The following is a 17,091-nucleotide window of genomic DNA, read 5'->3' on the forward strand; positions in this document are numbered from 1 at the left end:
GTTACAGATCCTACAATCAGTTTTGTATCATTCGTTTGCTTAGTGAATTCTTTTTCATCCATAATAACGAAAATCCCTTTCTGCTTCTATCCACATTATACATAATTGATCATGAAGGTAATTGTCATTAGTTCCTGTATGCGTGCTGCACCCATCGTCTATCAAAGTTTCCTTCACCAATAGTTATAAGGATCCTTTTGTGGATGATCATACTCTCCCGAACAGTCAAAGGAAGCTTTGCGTCATCCAACGAAGACAAGCGCAGCTTTAGGACCTCAGCCTGGCTGAGCGGAAGCAGTTAGAGTGTCTGGCTCCTGGGCCTCCAAGTTTGCATCGACATTACGTTATTCAAGAGATGGTGGGTTTATGGTTCTGAGTCTGATCGCCTCTGTAACATCTCCCTTAGGTTTTCAGAGAGCCCCAGTCATTGTTCAGTGGGGGCCCCAAAAGAAGTTCAGCCTGTCACTCTGGGGCTCCAGCCTTGAGCTAACGTCTGCCGCCAATCCTCCTCTTTTTGCTGACAAAGACTGGCCCCGAGCTAACATCGTGCCTATCTTCCTCTACTTTATATGTGGGACGCCTGCCACAGCGTGGCTTGGTGAGCAGTGCCATGTCTGCACGTGGGATCGGAATCGGCAGACCCTGGGCCGCCAAAACGGAACTTTCAAACTTAAGTACTGTGCCACTGGGCCGGCCCCTGGGGCTCCGATCTTAATAAGACATTTCAGAAGGAGAAGGGAGAAAAGTCGGACAAGGATGTGGATTCAGAAGAGAAGTAACCTGTGGGTTTGGGGCAACATGCCCGCCTTGGTATGTTCCAGGGGAACCCTGCGAACCTCACCACAAAAGCTGCTTCTCCATACCTTCCGCTTAAGCCTCAAAGCACAATTTCCCTCTTATCCAGAAAGAATATTCTGTCTTTCTAAGGAGGCAGCATATGGGAGCTGCTGGGAAGGCCTTCCAGTCCAATTAAAAGGCAGATAGATCAGAGAAGCAGGACTCCTGATGCTGTCTGATCTTTTGCCTATGATTTGTCTCAAGTGCAATTGACAGCCCCAACTTGCGCTTACAATGCAGAGACTGATAGAGCTGGAGACCGGGCCAACGGAGAGGGAGGGTTTGACCATTTACATGCAGTTAATTATTAAGGGCTGTCAGATGTCAGAATGGGAATTGGTAATATTGTGGTTAAACGCCCACCACATGTCTAATTTGAGTTGTGCCCACTGCCTCCAGCACCGGTTCAGATTAAGTCCACATTAATGTCTGATGACTCACAGCTGTGCAGCATACCGCTTTGGCGCACTCCGGGGCGGAGTGGGGATTTGGGATTTGCATATCAGTTAGTGCCAGATAATGATGATGAAGGATGTGCATTTCTCTTTGTTGGAATAGGCACCATATAAACCAAAGCCATAGGGATTATTATTATTTTTTAAAAACCATCATCACGCTTAAGAAAATGTTGATCTGTAAATTGGCCTCTTGGTGCCATTAATTAATCCAGTTAAAAAAAAAAAAAAGCAATTCCAGGTGAAACAATATGCACACTGTCAATGGATGCTAATAGGCCCCAAGGAGCTCAGAATATGGCCAAATGAGGACTGAAGAAAAGCCTGTCTCTGTGATAATTCTCTATTAAACTTGATGAGAGTTTATCTTTTGGGCTGCCAAAATCCTCTTTTTTTTTTTTGAATGATGATGATTTTGAATACAGAGCTCCAAGTCAGCCCCTGGAACGGTGGCCTTAGTGCCCACCTGCCCAGCATTTGGCGGAGGGAGTCCACCAGGGGTCTTCCACTGTGCCAGTGAGCTCACAGCAGGCTTCCACCCATCCAGACAGGCAGAGAGCAGGTGTCACTCGGCTCAGAGGGGCACTGTGATGGTGTCCGGGGACTTCAGAAGCTTTGAGATTGATGGCCAATTTCCAGCAATCCAGAGGGCTGTATGGGGAGCCCCTCATGCAGAAATATTTGGGGGTCCTGGGCATACATATGGTTTTGTGATGTGCGGTAAGCGGTACACGAGGGCGGAATGGAAATTGGTCGTACTGGTAGGGAGCCAGGTGGCCATATTGGCATTCCTGCCCTTGGCCATTCCATGGGCTGGCTTGTAAGAAATGCTGCGCTGGCAGTGCAGCTAGTGTTAGATGCTATTTCTTAAGGAAAATAACCACTTCTGAGAAGACCAAAACATGAACCCCTTATTTACAAAACGGATGGTATAGGCTCTTTAAACAGAAACCATATCCTCTCACCATTTATAAGCAAATCGGTATAAGATCACTTCACAGAAAGAAGCCAAAGCTTTAAAAAAAATTATGTTCACTCGGTACCAGAGGTGTTTTGTTTTTTGTTTTGTTTCATTAAAAAAAAAGACATTTTGAAGGATAGATGAAGGGAAAATAAGACTTTGATAAGATTTAAGCATTTTCAACACTGCCCAAAAAATGCATTTAGGAGGCACAAGTGGAGTGAGTGTGTCACAGGCTGAGTTTCTGGCTAAGCAGATAGCAGGAGCTGTGGAACAGAGCCCTCGCTTGGGGCCAAGAGACTATCTAGCTGTTTCCATGGAATGCCTAAAAAAAGCCTGCATGGGGAGTGGCCTCCAGGCAGGAGCAGGGGGCCAAGTGCAGGCCACAGCCTGGTCACTCTGGTTAGTGTTCTCTTTCTGTCCTGCAAGTGGGCGATTAGGAAGCCCAAACATAACGATCTGTGATGGACGGAGATCACAGTGTCTGCGGTTTCCAGAAGCTGCTGCTGACATTGTCTTGACAAGAGCCCCAGCTCAGGGGTCACTTGAGTTAGAGCTGTGGGTCTTGTGTCCTGAGAAAACTTCAGGCCCGGACACTGTTGGGCACAACGCACAGCGTTAGGTCGCTTGCTGTCCTCAGGTTTTGCCTCTGAGCTGGACTCGTGCTTCTGTGTTCATTACTTACTGAGAGCAGAGTCATTTTGTGCTGGTGCCCAGAGACTTGGTCGTGGTTGTGGAAACAGCAATGCTCCCTAAATAATAACCAGGTGTCACGACTGTCCAGTAATAATTCTGCCACTGGGGCCCCATCTGCTATGAGCTGCTTGTGGTATGACTAACACTTGCGTGATGGTGCATCTGTTTACAAGGTCTTTTTTCCCTTTGGTCTATTCCTCTGATTTCCTGTTTTCAGAAACAATGACTAGCCCTCGCTCCTACTTTGATAGCTATTTCTCCATCTTTCAAGACCATGAGTTTGATGAGATTTTCTATATTCAATATCACACTTCTTAAAGGGCCTGGTAGTAAATGCAACAGAAAGATTGGGATAGAAATTACATTTCGTCGTAATGTCTACCAAGTCTTACGAAAAGGGTCTCATGCCTGGGAAAGGATAAATATTCTTCCCAAGATGATGCAAACCGGTGACTTTTACTAAGGGAAAAAGTGGCTTGCAGGAGCCGTAGAATATTCCACTCAGGTTTGCTCTGGCCACTAGATGTGGTCCTAGGCCTTGGAACCACAGTCGTATGCCATAGGATGACATTTTGGTCAACAACAGACCGCATATACATCAATGGTCCTATAAAACTAGTGCCATACAGCCTAGGCGTATGCTAGGCTCTACCATCCAGGTTTATGTAAGCACACGCTATGATGTGCATACAGCAACGAGTCATCCAATGACGCAATTCTCAGAACGTACCGCAGTCGTTAAGCAACACATGACTGCAGTTCCCTAGTCCTGAAGAACGAAGTCTGCTGAGGTGCTGACGGGGTCGCATTCTTGGTGGCTACGGATGGAGGGAAGCTGTGGTGCTCAGCCCAGGCCTTACCATCCCCTCCTTTACTAGCTGGATGGCCTTGAATAAGTTCCTTTGAACTCTCCAGCATCTCAATAACTTCACTGGCAAAATAGGGGAAATAATAATACCCTCGCAGGTTCGTTACGAGAAACCAATGACACAGAACCTGTAAAGCCCAGTACCAGACACACGGCGAGGACTCAGCTCTTGTGCCTTTGTTTCCTCTGTCTTTTTTCCAGGATTTCACATTACAGATATCTTCATGACAGTATCTTTCATTTTAGCTATTAATACAGTTTTCAGAACAGTTTCATGCAGATGGTGATTTTTGATAATGTACTTAATTTTGAGCACTTACCACACAGACCATTAATTGATTTTTCATATAACTCTGTCTTCCCCTTAGCATATACCACCTCTTCAAAGACACAGGTCATGCCTGCCTGGTTCAGTTCAGTGTCCTTTGTGCCTCCCATCACCCGGCAGAGAGGACAAACTCAACATTTGTTGGATAAATAAATAATGAAATTTATGAAAACCCAGACTTACATGTGACAGGGGAGACGGAGTCCCACTGGAAAGATAGGTGGTTGGCGGCAAAAAATTGTAGCTGTGTATTCACCCAGGTCTTCTGATCCCAGCTCTAATCCTCACCCAGTAACCCTATTGCTCTTCAGTAGGGCTGGGATTTCCCTGGCATGGCCTTGTCCAGTACTCAGATACCTGAAGCAGGGGTCGGGTTGGATGCTGGAGGGTAGCAAGGATGAGTAGTGACTAGAAGCCTTGTAATTTCTACTTGGAAGACCTTGGGACAAATTACCCACAAGCCTTAAATATCAGCCTCGGCTGGGTGGTGTCTGCTCAAGGCTTCAACCCTGCCGAATTCTCTCTCATGTCAGGTTCTGTGGACATGACATTTCCTTTATCTTTTCTATCCTCCACTGCTCCACACTCCCTCCTTTGCCCGCTGAACTCCTGTGCGATTCACATCTCAGCCTAGAGGCCACCGCTGTGCCACACAAATCTGAGTTAGGTCCTGTTTTGGGTGCCTCCCCCAAATCTCATATTTCAGCCTTCTTAGAGTGTCTCATGCTATTTTGTAGTTTCCTTACTTATCTGTGTTATTCTCTAAAACTTAAGCTTCCTAAGAGCAAGAAATGTGTCTATTTCGTATGCCCAGAACCCAGCACAGTGCCTAGCATAAAATAAGCGCTCAAAAAATATTTGTTGACTGAAAGTATAAAGTGGAAAGGGAAAGTCCCGTATAACTCCCTCTCCCCCACTGATAACCACGTTTATTATTGGCAAAGCAGATCAAATCAGCAACTTAAAGACGGCATACCGCCGTGGGTCCCCAGACACTCACTACGTAGATATACGAAGACTAGAAAAAATATTTTAAAATAATTTAAGACAGTAGGCTCTTGACTATATATGCAAAATAAGCCATTTACTGATCTTGCCCACTGAGGACTGGGTTTTGAAAATGGGATGAACGAAGTCAGTTTGCCCTCTTATTGCCCCTACATTGGTGATTTGGATTCCCTGGGTCTCCACCACTTGGGCTCCATTTATGAAAGGAAATGAGCCCACCCTCTGGGTTATCTATGTCTTTCTCTGGTGTCCAGCACAGGTGAACAGCACAGCACATGTGCGTCAGGTCTTAGAAAAGGATGTTTGGGACCCTCCCAGTTCAATGAAGGATGAGAACATTCAGGGTTTCCGGGATCTGAGCAACCAGGAACAATTTCCCACTGTTTTCAACCAAGACAAACAGAAAAAAAAGGGGGGGGGGGGTGGGGGAGAAAACCCTGGTCTCTGATAAATAACCTTTCCGTATGAAGTGCACATCAGTCTGACATAAGTAATTAGCTGTCAGGTGCTGGGCTTTGCTGTCAGAGGCCAATTTTCAGATTAGTGTTAATTGCAGGGGGGCCTGGTGGCCTTTGCTCCCACCCCCTCACCCCTTCAGCGGGCTCCCTTCCCCAGCTTGCTGCCAGTTTGACTGGAGCCTAGAGTGATGGAGCTGGCAGGGTGGAATCAATTACTGGCCAATGAAGATTTTCCCACAGGTCTGGGCTTGGAAAAGGAGGGCTAGTCCTGCGGCCCAGACAGCTGGCCTGACTGTCCACTGGGAAAGGGGCCTGCAGAGGGAGCGAGGGGCCACGCGCAGCGAGCAGCCGCCGACAGCCCATACATTATTGACAGGACTTGGCAGGGGCGGCCTTCCTACCTCCCCCCGTCCTCGCGGTCTCCCAGTTTTGTGCCTGCCCTCACTACTGGTTTATCCCAACATCTTGCTGTCCAAATGAAAGCACAGACACTGAACAGTCTGAATCCACTTTCTTTATGGGTCTCAACTCAGGGGGAAAACAAAAAACGAAGATGGCCTGGTGTTATTATAGTCTAATAGCCACAGTTGGATGTAATTTGTGCAATGTCTTAAATTTAACAATTTTTCACTTTGAGGGTTGTCCTTCCTATCACTTTGGTTCAGTTAAGGTGACCACATATAACTCATGACGGGACCTGTGCCAGTGCCACCTGGATTTTATTGTCACTTCTAACGTTTCAGAACATTTTGGTCTTCAGTCAACGTAGGATGCATTTGGGGATTGCATCTGGAAAGTCTGGCCCCCTCCTCTGCGCCTGAGGTTTTCTGCTTCACGATAATAATAAAATCGGCATAAAGATGTTTTGCTTTCAATTACCCACTATGGTCTATGCCTTCAGCTGAAATTTGGAGCAAGAGTGACCATTTGAATGCTGGAAAACTGTGCCTTATCTTTTTTCTTCTGCCTATGGTCTTTTACTATGCAAGTTAATTTCAAGAAATAATCCAACAATGTTTTAAGAGGATGACCGACCATTCAAAAGCAAAGAATCCATGTTAGATAATGTGCCAAAATCCGTTTGCCGGTGATATAAACATTGCAGAGAAATTTTGGTTTTTGAAAGATGCATTTAACTTGTCAACTTTCCGTTAAAAGGCATTAAAACAAGACAAGCACACTGAAAGACTGATGTGAAAACTAGTGCCACACTATAAAACAATTAAAATATTTATACATAAAAACATTGTCTTAACTTCTTTGATTTCTCTTTTATTGCTTTTCTTTTAGGAAACTAACATTCAGACTGAATCCTTTGTTTCTCCCCCTCTTTCTCTCTTTGTTTTCTGTGTAAAACGTCTGTGGATCTTAGAGGGAGTTTAGCTATATAATTGAAACGGTCTTTGATTACCATTTCTCAGTTCAAAATTAGCGTGGTTAAACAAGCGTGGGTCAGGAATGTCAAAAAAAAACATGGGGGATGTTGCAATGAAAGAGGTCCGTACACCTTAGGTGACAAGTTTCAGATACTAGGCCTGAAAGGTCTCTTGGAAATGTAATAATTAGGATGAGAAATACAAGTCTGAGATCCACCTGCCATAGCTCCTGTAATCAAAGAAATGTGATCATGGGCGGACTCGCCTTTCTCCTCGTTACGGTGAGTGGTTCCCTGCTCTTTGGCCTCGAGGAATGCTGGAGGTGGGGACAGGGGAGGTGGAGTCAGGAGTCAGGGATCCTCTCTCCTGTTCCGTGCGTGGAACCGGGGCGGGAGGGCTGACAGGTGACTCCTTTTCCACCACACCTGTGACGATGTTAAAGGATCCTAAATTCCACAATGAAGGGTTTGTGACCACAGTCCTGTTGTGCGATGTCCTGATTAACCTCTACGGCATCTTCCATCCCTGGTAACTGAAATTTAAAATGACGTCAATACTTGTGTTTTAAGAGCCACGACCAAATTATTCTGCCTTATTTCTCGCATGAAGCGGTTCCCTATTCATTGGGATATAGTAGTTCCGTAATGTGACTCACTAACTGAATTTTTGCTTTTAGAACATTCACCAAGTTTATTTCCTGATTTTGTCGGCTGGAAAATATTGTTTTCCCCATTTTGAAAATTGGAGTTGTAAGGCTGGGCTAAGGGCTGCTCTTCTCTGTTGTTGTAGTGTCCTGACACATCTATAAGAGCATTTCTCACATTCTAAATTCATTTTCCGCTATGCCTCTGGGCTGTAAGGTCCCCAAGAGTGGGGATTCCCTATTTTATTTTTATCTTCAACATCTAGCACATAGAAGGCTATCAATAAATGTTCGGTAAAGTGAAGAAAAAAGGAGGGAGGGAAGAATGGAGAGAGAAGACAAAATGACATCAAAAGGCAAAAGCAACTTGCTCAAGAATCCTGGCATGTTGCAATAATGGGTAGACCAAGTCATCGTCAAAACTGAGTTTCTTAATGGTCTTTGTAATCCTAGCACTGCCATTAGATACTGAACTTAAGTCTGGCTTGGAAAGATCCATCCAGATGTAGTGATTAAAAAAAACAATAATAATAAAGTTATACCATCAATTGTATAATTAATTATGATTTGTTTCTATGATTTTGTGAGACTTTTCATACAAGTGTAATGGGTACAAATTGCTGCATGACCCTGGGACTCAAGAAATGTCACTCTGGTTTTTAGAAATAATTTTAAATCCAGTTTAGCCACCAACACTCTAGTTGGAGGTACCTCCAGTTTCAGTTATTGTTTTAGGGTTCTCAATTCCTCCCCGTTGAGATCATGCCAGGTTCTGGGGGCTTCTGCAATCCAGGGGAGAAATGGGGAAGGACCTCTGGTCTTCAGCTTTACGTGTTTGCTGAATAGAAGCTCATTATTGAAGCTGCTTCACCCTCTCAAAGGAAGGTGACTCCTGCAGTGTGGGGCCAAGTGAGAGTCTCAGACACTAACCACCACCCCCAAAGCTGCGGAGCTCAGTGTTGGGGTCCCAAACACTCGTCTACTCCTTCAGAGGTCCTGCTGCCTCCTAGGGGCGCTGTTCAAGGTGGGCCCAGGGTCCACAAGCTGCTCATTGAACAACTTCTACTCTGAATTTCAAATGATGGGGTGATACTGGAGGACATTTCCATCCCCCACTTCGACCCCCTTTTCCGGAATCAAGAGCTGTCATTTACCTTCAGAGCTATTCTTCCAATAAGGAAAAAGGAGAAATTAACTCTCATTCACACATTTTAAAAAATCCTTTAACATAGGGTACGCACTTTCACCACTCTTATTCAGTGTTGTACTGGAGGTTTTGGCCAGAGCAATTAGACAAGAAAGAAGAAATAAAAGGAATCCAAATTGGCAAGGAAGAAGTGAAACTCTCACTATTTGCAGGCAACATGATTCCATATATGGAAAACCCTAAAGAATCCATCAGAAAACTATTAGAAATAATCAACAACCACAGCAAAGTTGCAGGGTACACAAACAACTTACAAAAATCAGTTGCATTTCTATACTCTAATAATGAACTAACAGAAAGAGAACTCAAGAATACAACCCCATTTACAATCACAACAAAAAAGAATAAAATAACCAGGAATGAATTTAACTAAGGAGGTGAAAGGCCTATAGAATAAAAACTATAAGACTTTATTGAAAGAAATCGATGGTGACATAAAGAAATGGAAAGATAGTCCATGCACATGGATTGGAAGAACAAATATAGTTAAAATGTCCATATTAGCTAAAGCAATCTACAGATTCAATGCAGTTCCAATCAGAATCCCAATGACATCCTTCATGGAAATAGAACAAAGAATCCTAGAATTCATATGGGGCAACAAAAGACCCCGAATAGCTAAAGCAATCCTGGGAAAAAAGAACAAAACTGGAGTCATTGCAATCCCTGACTTCAAACTGTGGTATAAAGCTATAGTAATCAAAACTGCATGGTACTGGTACAAAAACAGGCACACAGATCAATGGAACAGAATCGAGAGCCCAGAAAGAAAACCACACGTCTACAGACAGCTAGTCTTCAACAAAGGAGCCAAGAACATACAGTGGAGAAAGGAAAGTCTCTTCAATAAATGGTGTTGGGAAAACTGGACAACCACATGCAAAAGAGTGTAAGTAGACCATTATCTTTCACCATACACACAAACTCAAAATGGATTAAAGACTTGAAAGTAAGACCTGAAATCATAAAACTCCTAGAAGAAAATATAGGCAGTACACTCTTTGACATTACTCTTAAGAGCATCTTTTCGAATACCATGTCTACTCGGGCAAGGGAAACAAAAGAAAAAATAAACAAATGGTACTACATCAGGCTAAAGAGCTTCTGCACAGCAAAGGAAACCAGCAACAAAGCAAAAAGACAGCCCATCAACTGGGAGAAAATATTTGCAAAGCATATATCCCACAAAGGGTTAATCTCCAAAATATATAAAGAACTCATCCAACTCAACAACAAAAAACAAGCAATCTCATCAAAAAATGGGCAGAGGCTATGAACAGACATTTTCCCAAAGAAGATATACAGGTGGCCAAGAGGCACATGAAAAGATGTTCAATATCACTAATCATTAGGGGAATGCAAATCAAAGCTACAGGGAGATATCACCTTATACCAGTTAGAATGGCTATAATTACCAAGACAAAAAATAACAAATGTTGGAGAGGCTGTGGAGAAAAGGAAACTCTCCTACACTGCCGGTGGGAATGCAAACTGGTGCAGCCACTATGGGAAACAGTATGGAGATTTCTAAAAGATTAAAGATAGAAATTTCATACAACTCAGCTATCCCACTACTGGGTATCCATCTAAAGAACCTGAACAATCCAAAGAGACTTATGCACCCCTATGTTCATTGCAGCATTGTTCACAATAGCCAAGACGTGGAAGCAACCCAAATGCCTATCAACTGATGACTGGATAAAGAAGATGTGGTGTGTGTATACACACACACACACACACACACACACACACACACAGTGGAATACTACTCAGCCATAAAAAAGGACAAAACCATCCTATTTGCAACAACATAGATGGAACTTGAGGATATGATGTTAAGTGAAATAAGCCAGACAGAGAAAGACAAACACCATATGATTTCACTCATATGTGGAAGATAAACAAACACATGGACAAAGAGAACAGATTAGGGATTACCAGAAGGGAAGGGGGTTGGGGGATGGTCATAAGGGGCGAAGGGGCACATTTATATGGTGACTGACAAACAATAATGTAAAACTGAAATTTCGCAGTTATAAACTATTATGACCTCAATTTAAAAAACATCCTTTGACACACCAGATACTCCAGCCTTTGCTTTAGATGGTACGGGCTTGCACAGACAGAAGCCAGGTGCAGGGAGGAGATAGCTTCCCGAAATACTGAATAATTTCAAAAATTGGGAAGCATTTTGAAGCAGAAAGTGTTTTCTAGTAGAGATTTATGTACGACATTTATACCTTGGCCATTCAACTCCACGAACCCATCTATGTACAAGGGATACTGTTTTTGCAAATATTAACTTGAAGCATTTTAGTTTCCCTCTTTCATTTCCAGATATCCGATAGGTTCCCATTCTTAAGAAACCAAGCCAGGAGGGCAGAATAGGGTGAGTCCGCAACAACAGGCTTTACAACCAACACGAAAGGAGGATTGTTCCAGGTTCCTGTATTAGTCAAGGTTCTCCAGAGAAACAGAACTAATAGGATATTTATTTATTGAATATAAGGAAGTGGCTCACACAATTATGGAGGTTTGTCAAGTCCCAAGATCTGTAGGGTGAGTCAGCAAGCTGAAGACCCAGGAGAGGCAATGGTTTTGCTCCAGTCTGAGTCCAAAGGACTGAGAACCGGAGAGCAGATGGTGTGGCTCCAGTGCAAAGTCCTGCAGGCTCAAGACCCAGGAAGAGCCAAGGTTTCAGTTCAAGTTGAAAGGCAGGAAAAGTGCTGATGTCTCAATCCAAAGGCTATCGGGCAGGAAGAATTCTCTCTTGTTCAGGGGAAAGTTGGCCTTTTTGTTCTATTCAGGTCTTCAACTGATTAGATGAGGCCCACCCACATTAGGAAGAGCCATCTGCTGTACTCAGGCTACTGATTTAAATATTAATCTCATCCAAAAGCACCCTCACACACACACCCAGAATAAAGTTTGATCAACTATTTGAGTGCTCTGTGGCCCAGTCACAAGTGCACCCCTTGTGAACTTGGCATCCATACGCATCTCCTTTTTAAACCATACTTCATCTCCAAATAAAGACAATAACAAGGTCATAATTCTGCCTAATATGAGGCAACTATCCTGTGTACAACCAAAAACGTACTAAGAGGCGGTAAAATCCTTGAGGGATGTTTACTCCTCTCCTTGACATCCCTAACTTAAATGCTATGATGGAAAGTTCACAATAATTAAATAATTAATATAAAGTCAATACAGCCTATGTTACATGATAAGGGGATAAAAGACAGAAAAAAAAAACCCAAAGAGATATATATATATTTGTAACAAAACAAGAAGGAAATACTCATGAAAATTACAGTTGTCATTTCTGTCATTGGTCACATGGTCATAGCTGATGTAACCACCTTCTCCTGCTACCCATTCTGTATGCTCTTTGCCCTCAGTAGCTGTAGTTCCTTACGAGGTGGAGTGACAAAACCTTTGTTCCTGAAGGTTAGGGGCCATTAGAAGTCCTGCCTGAATGGGGTCGTTGTGGTTTTCCATTGACCTTAATCACTAGGCATAATAATACTGAGATGTATCCTAGGGAATCTCCCGTATTCCAGACATGCTCTTCCTTACCTCCATTGTGGAGGGGTAGTCCCATTTCCACTTGGGGTCAGGATCCATCACCCCAGCCAGCACAGTAACTCCTTTCTTTGCCTGTTGATTCAGAGGCACGAGGAGCCCGAAGTGGTGAGGCAGCCATCTTAACTTCCAGTTCAACAAAATCATTGTTGTGTCTCCCGGTGGAACCATTCTTTCCTTTAGAACTAAAACCCGTGGGCCAGCAGAGCATAAGGTCATGGGAAGAGGAAGCCGACATTGTGCCAGTGGGTCACTGGAGGCAACAGTGAGTGGTGCTACTCCCCATTTCCACTTCTTGATCTTGGACTCAGGAATCCTGGCTACGGGACAGGACGATATATTGGATGCCGGTTCTGAGCATACCCAGCTTTCTGGAGAACCTTGTCCCTGGCCTGCAAGTTATTGCCACCTAGTTGGTGCTGTAACTGAGTCTTCCAAAGGCCATTCCACTGTTGTGTCAGGCTAGATGCTTCAGGATGGTGGGGACCACGATGAGATCAGTGAATTCCATGAGCATGGACCGATTGCCTCAATGCATTTGCTGTGCAGTGAGTTCCTTGATTAGAAGCAATGCTGTGTGGAATACTGGGATGGTGGGTAAACCATTTTGTAACTCCATAGATGGTAGTCTGGCAGAAGTATTGTGCGGGGAAGGCAAATCCATATCCAGAATGGCTATTTCAGTGAGAACAAAATGCTGCCCCTTCCGTGATGGAAGTGGTCCAATGTAATAGACCTGTAACCAGGTGTCTGGCTGAGCCCCCCAGGGAATGGTACCATCTCAAGGACTCAGTGTTGGTCTCTGCTGCCAGCAGGTTGGCCATTCAGCAGTAGCCAGAGCCAGACCAGCCTTGGTGCTGCTGAGCCCAAGAATGACCTCCATCCTTGCCACTGTGGTAACTCTATCATGAGCCCGTGGGGCAATGACAGGGTGGTTGGGGAAAGAGGCTGACTGGTCTACACAGAATGGGTCATCCTGTCCACTTTATTATTAAAATTCCCTCACTGAGGTCACCCATTAGTGAATATTCCATGGGACACAAATAGCTTCATGCTTTTGCCCTCAGAGAGGTCTGTCTACACACCTCTTCCCCAAATTTCCTTGCCACTGGTTTCCCACTCATGTTTCTTCTAAGTCCCTGACCATCCAGCCAAACCATTGGCCACAGCCCATGAATCAGCCTGTGATTGCATGTCTGGCCATTTCGCCTTCCAAGAAAAGTGAACAGCCAGGTACCCTGCTCGAAGTTCTGCCTGCTGGGAGAATTCCCCTTCATTGCTGTCCTTCAAGGATGTCCCAGAAAAAGGCTGTAGTGGCATGGCTGTCCACTTTTGGGGGGTGCCTGCATATCATGCAGAACTGTCTGTAAATTGGGCCTGAGTCTTCTTTTCTTCTGTCAGCTCCCTATGAACAGAACTCTCGTTGAGGCCACAGGTGCGGGTTGGGAGAGAGAAGGTAGTGTAGCAGGAGTGGGGACACGGGCATTTGGGCCACTTCTTCATGTAACTTGTGCCTTCAGGGCCTGCTCAGGGCCTGTCATGTATGCAGCACTTCCATTTGATGATGGAGTGCTGCTGGGCACGCCCAACTTTATGGCTTATTGGGTCAGATAGGGCTCAGTTCATGATGGGCAGCTCAGGTAACCTGGGGGCCCGTGGTTGAGTATTCAGTCTCTATGTAGGCTTGGTAGCAGGCCAAAAGTTGTTTCTCGAAAGGAGAATAGTTATCTGCAGAGGATGGCAGGGCATTGCTCCAAAATCCTAAGCGACTGTGCTGAGATTAACCTATGGGGGCCTGCCAAAGGCCCTAAACAACCTCTCTGCCTACCCCTGACTCTTCAAGTACCATTGGTTCTACTGGATCACGTGGCCCCAGTGGCAGAGCAGCTTGCACAACATCCTGGACCTTTTGTAGAACCTTCTTTTGTTCTGGGCCCCACTCAAAAAGAGAACCTTTTCAGTCACTGGTTAAATGGGCCCGAGTAACACACCCAAGTGAGGAATATGTAGCCTCAAAAATCCAAAAAGGGCCACTAGGCCTTGTGCCTCTTTTTTGGTTGTAAAAGGGATCAGATGCAAAAACTTATCCTTCACCTTAGAAGGCATATCTTGACATACCCTACACCAGTGGACCCCTAGGAATTTCACCGAGGTGGAAGCTTCTGTCTAATTTACTTCCCACCCCCTGACACACAAATGTTTTACCAATAGGTCTAGAGTACTTGCTAGTTCTTTCTCACTGGGTCCAATCAGCATAATGTCATCCATGTGACGAGCCAGCGTGATATCTTGTGGAAGGAAAAGACAATCAAGATCCCCGTGAACTGAGTAATGGCGTATGGCTGGAGAGTTGACAGACCCTCAAGGTAGGACAGTGAAGACATGTTGCTGGCCTTGCCAGCTGAAAGCAAACTGCTTCTGGTGGGCCTTATGGACAGATACAGAGAAAAAGGGATTTGCCAGATCAATAGGTGCTTACTAGATACCAGGGGATGGGTTAATTTGCTCAAGCAATGAAACCACATCTGTTGTGAAAACTGCACTTGGAGTCAGCACCTGGTTAAGTTTAGGATAACCAACTGTTGTTGTCCACGATCCACCTGTCTTCCGCACAGGTCACAGAGGTGGGTTGATGGGGATGTGGTGGGAATCCCTACCCCTGTAGCTTTCAAGTCCTTGAGGGTAGCAGTCATCTCTGCAATCCTTCCAGGAATGTGGTATTGCTTTTGCTTTTGGTTTACTATTTTCCTAGGTAGAGGCAGTTCCAGTGGCTTCCACTTGGCATTTCTCACTATCATAGCCCTCACTCCACACATCAGGGAGCCAATGCAAGGATTCCGCTAGCTGCTAACTGTGTCTATTCCCATTATACATGCTGGAACTCAGGAAATAACCACAGGATGGGCTCAGGGACCCACTGGGGCCACTGTGAGACAGACCTGAGTTAGAACTCCATCTGTAACCTGACCGCCATGAGCTCCCATTCCGACTGATGGACCACCGTGACATTTTGGGTCTCTTGGAATGAGAGTCAGTTCAGAGCCAGTGTCCAGTAATCCTCGACAGTTCTGACTATTTCCTTTTCCTCAATGCACAGTGACCCTGGGAGAAGGCTGCAGGTCCCTTTGGGGGAGGCTGGGAGAAAGATTAACAGTATGCATTTTTGGCACTGTCCTGGGGTCCTTTCTTAAGGGGTCCTGGCCTCTCCCGCATTCATGGGGTTCTGGGTCTCTATAGTGGCCCAGGTCTGGTGATTGATCGAGAGGCTGTGACTCTCTGTTTTTATGACTCAAGTCAGACTTTTGTTTACTTGACCTAGAACTTTTCTGTTTCTACAGATCAAGTAAGAATTTAGTAGGCTTCTGTAAGAGTCAGGGTTCTCCAGAGAAACAGAAACGATCAGGCAGTGTGGTTAGGTGGAGAGAGGGTCTATGGTCCACTCTGGAGCTGCTCTTGGCTTGGACACGACACGGATGTTGGGAATCAGTGAGTCTACACGGGACCTGCTGTGGGAGCGTGAGGTGGCCTTGCAGCAAAGACTGGGTGGGGCCAGGGACTGCAGGGCTGGAAGACCAGATGGAGGATGCGGCAGGAACTCAGAGGAGTCGGTCGCCAGTGAAAGCCAAGGGGCAGCCAAGTCAGCAGGGAGGGGGCCCCATGGCTGACTGGGCTGACAAAGAATAGCCTGTAAGTTTATCAGCTGCAGGATGTTAGCAACAGACACCAGCTGAATGCTCAGGAACCACTCAAGCCAAAGATTCCCCGGTGGAGTTGAGAAGAGCCAGTCTGCAGCTGGTCCAGAGCACAGCAGGCCAGTCCTAAGACCCAGTCACCTCGCCACCATGAGGTCACCGGGCTGCTCGGAACACCTAGCCAGCCTTCGGGAGAGGACTGAGCGAGGAGAAGGATAAAGGAGGGACTGAGCATCCCCCGACCAACTATTTAAGTGCATTGCCTTGGATTAAAGTTTAAGATGGAGATTTAGTCATTGTTTTCTCACTTCCAAGCTGATGGGGTCAAATCAAATCAAAGGCAGAGCAAAAAAGTAAACTAATCTTCTCTGCATATCCGAGTTGCGGCATGAGTACGTTTGTGGTCCCTCCCCGCTTGTGACTGTTTTCTCTCAGTGACTTCAGTCCTCTAAGCCGTGGACAGGCCCATGTGCTTTGGTTGGGGGACAAAGCACTGCTGGGGTGATGTGAGCGTGGCCCCGCACCTCTCTGTTTCCTTGTTCGTAAAATGACAGCGGAGGTTAAGGTGTTCTCAAATGTTTTTTCCACCCCAAATTCTGTAACTAAATAAGAAAAGAAAAACCTGTTTGTGGTGCTCTGTGGACCATAATAGTACTTTTCAAGTCTTTCCACCACGGTTTTCTATGGACAGAGAAGAGAGAGCCGGCACGTCCCACGTCATGGGTATGGTTTCAAGCATTGCACTGTGGGTTGGAAAGTTCCATAGGGTCCTGTGTTTTGTAACTAAAAAAATGCATGTAAATTTTGTATTCTATTTCATAATCTATTTGTGTTTCTTTTAATATAAAAACAATGCTTTAAATTACTTACCATTGACTAAAACCGATGAACTGGAAGATATACCACATTTATCCTGTGGCTTCAATTACTCCCTGGCATGCTGCTCACACCCAGGGGAATATTTGTTAGAAGCCCGG

This window comes from Equus przewalskii, chromosome 8 (assembly GCF_037783145.1).
Source record: "Equus przewalskii isolate Varuska chromosome 8, EquPr2, whole genome shotgun sequence".
Classification (NCBI taxonomy): Eukaryota; Metazoa; Chordata; class Mammalia; order Perissodactyla; family Equidae; genus Equus; species Equus przewalskii.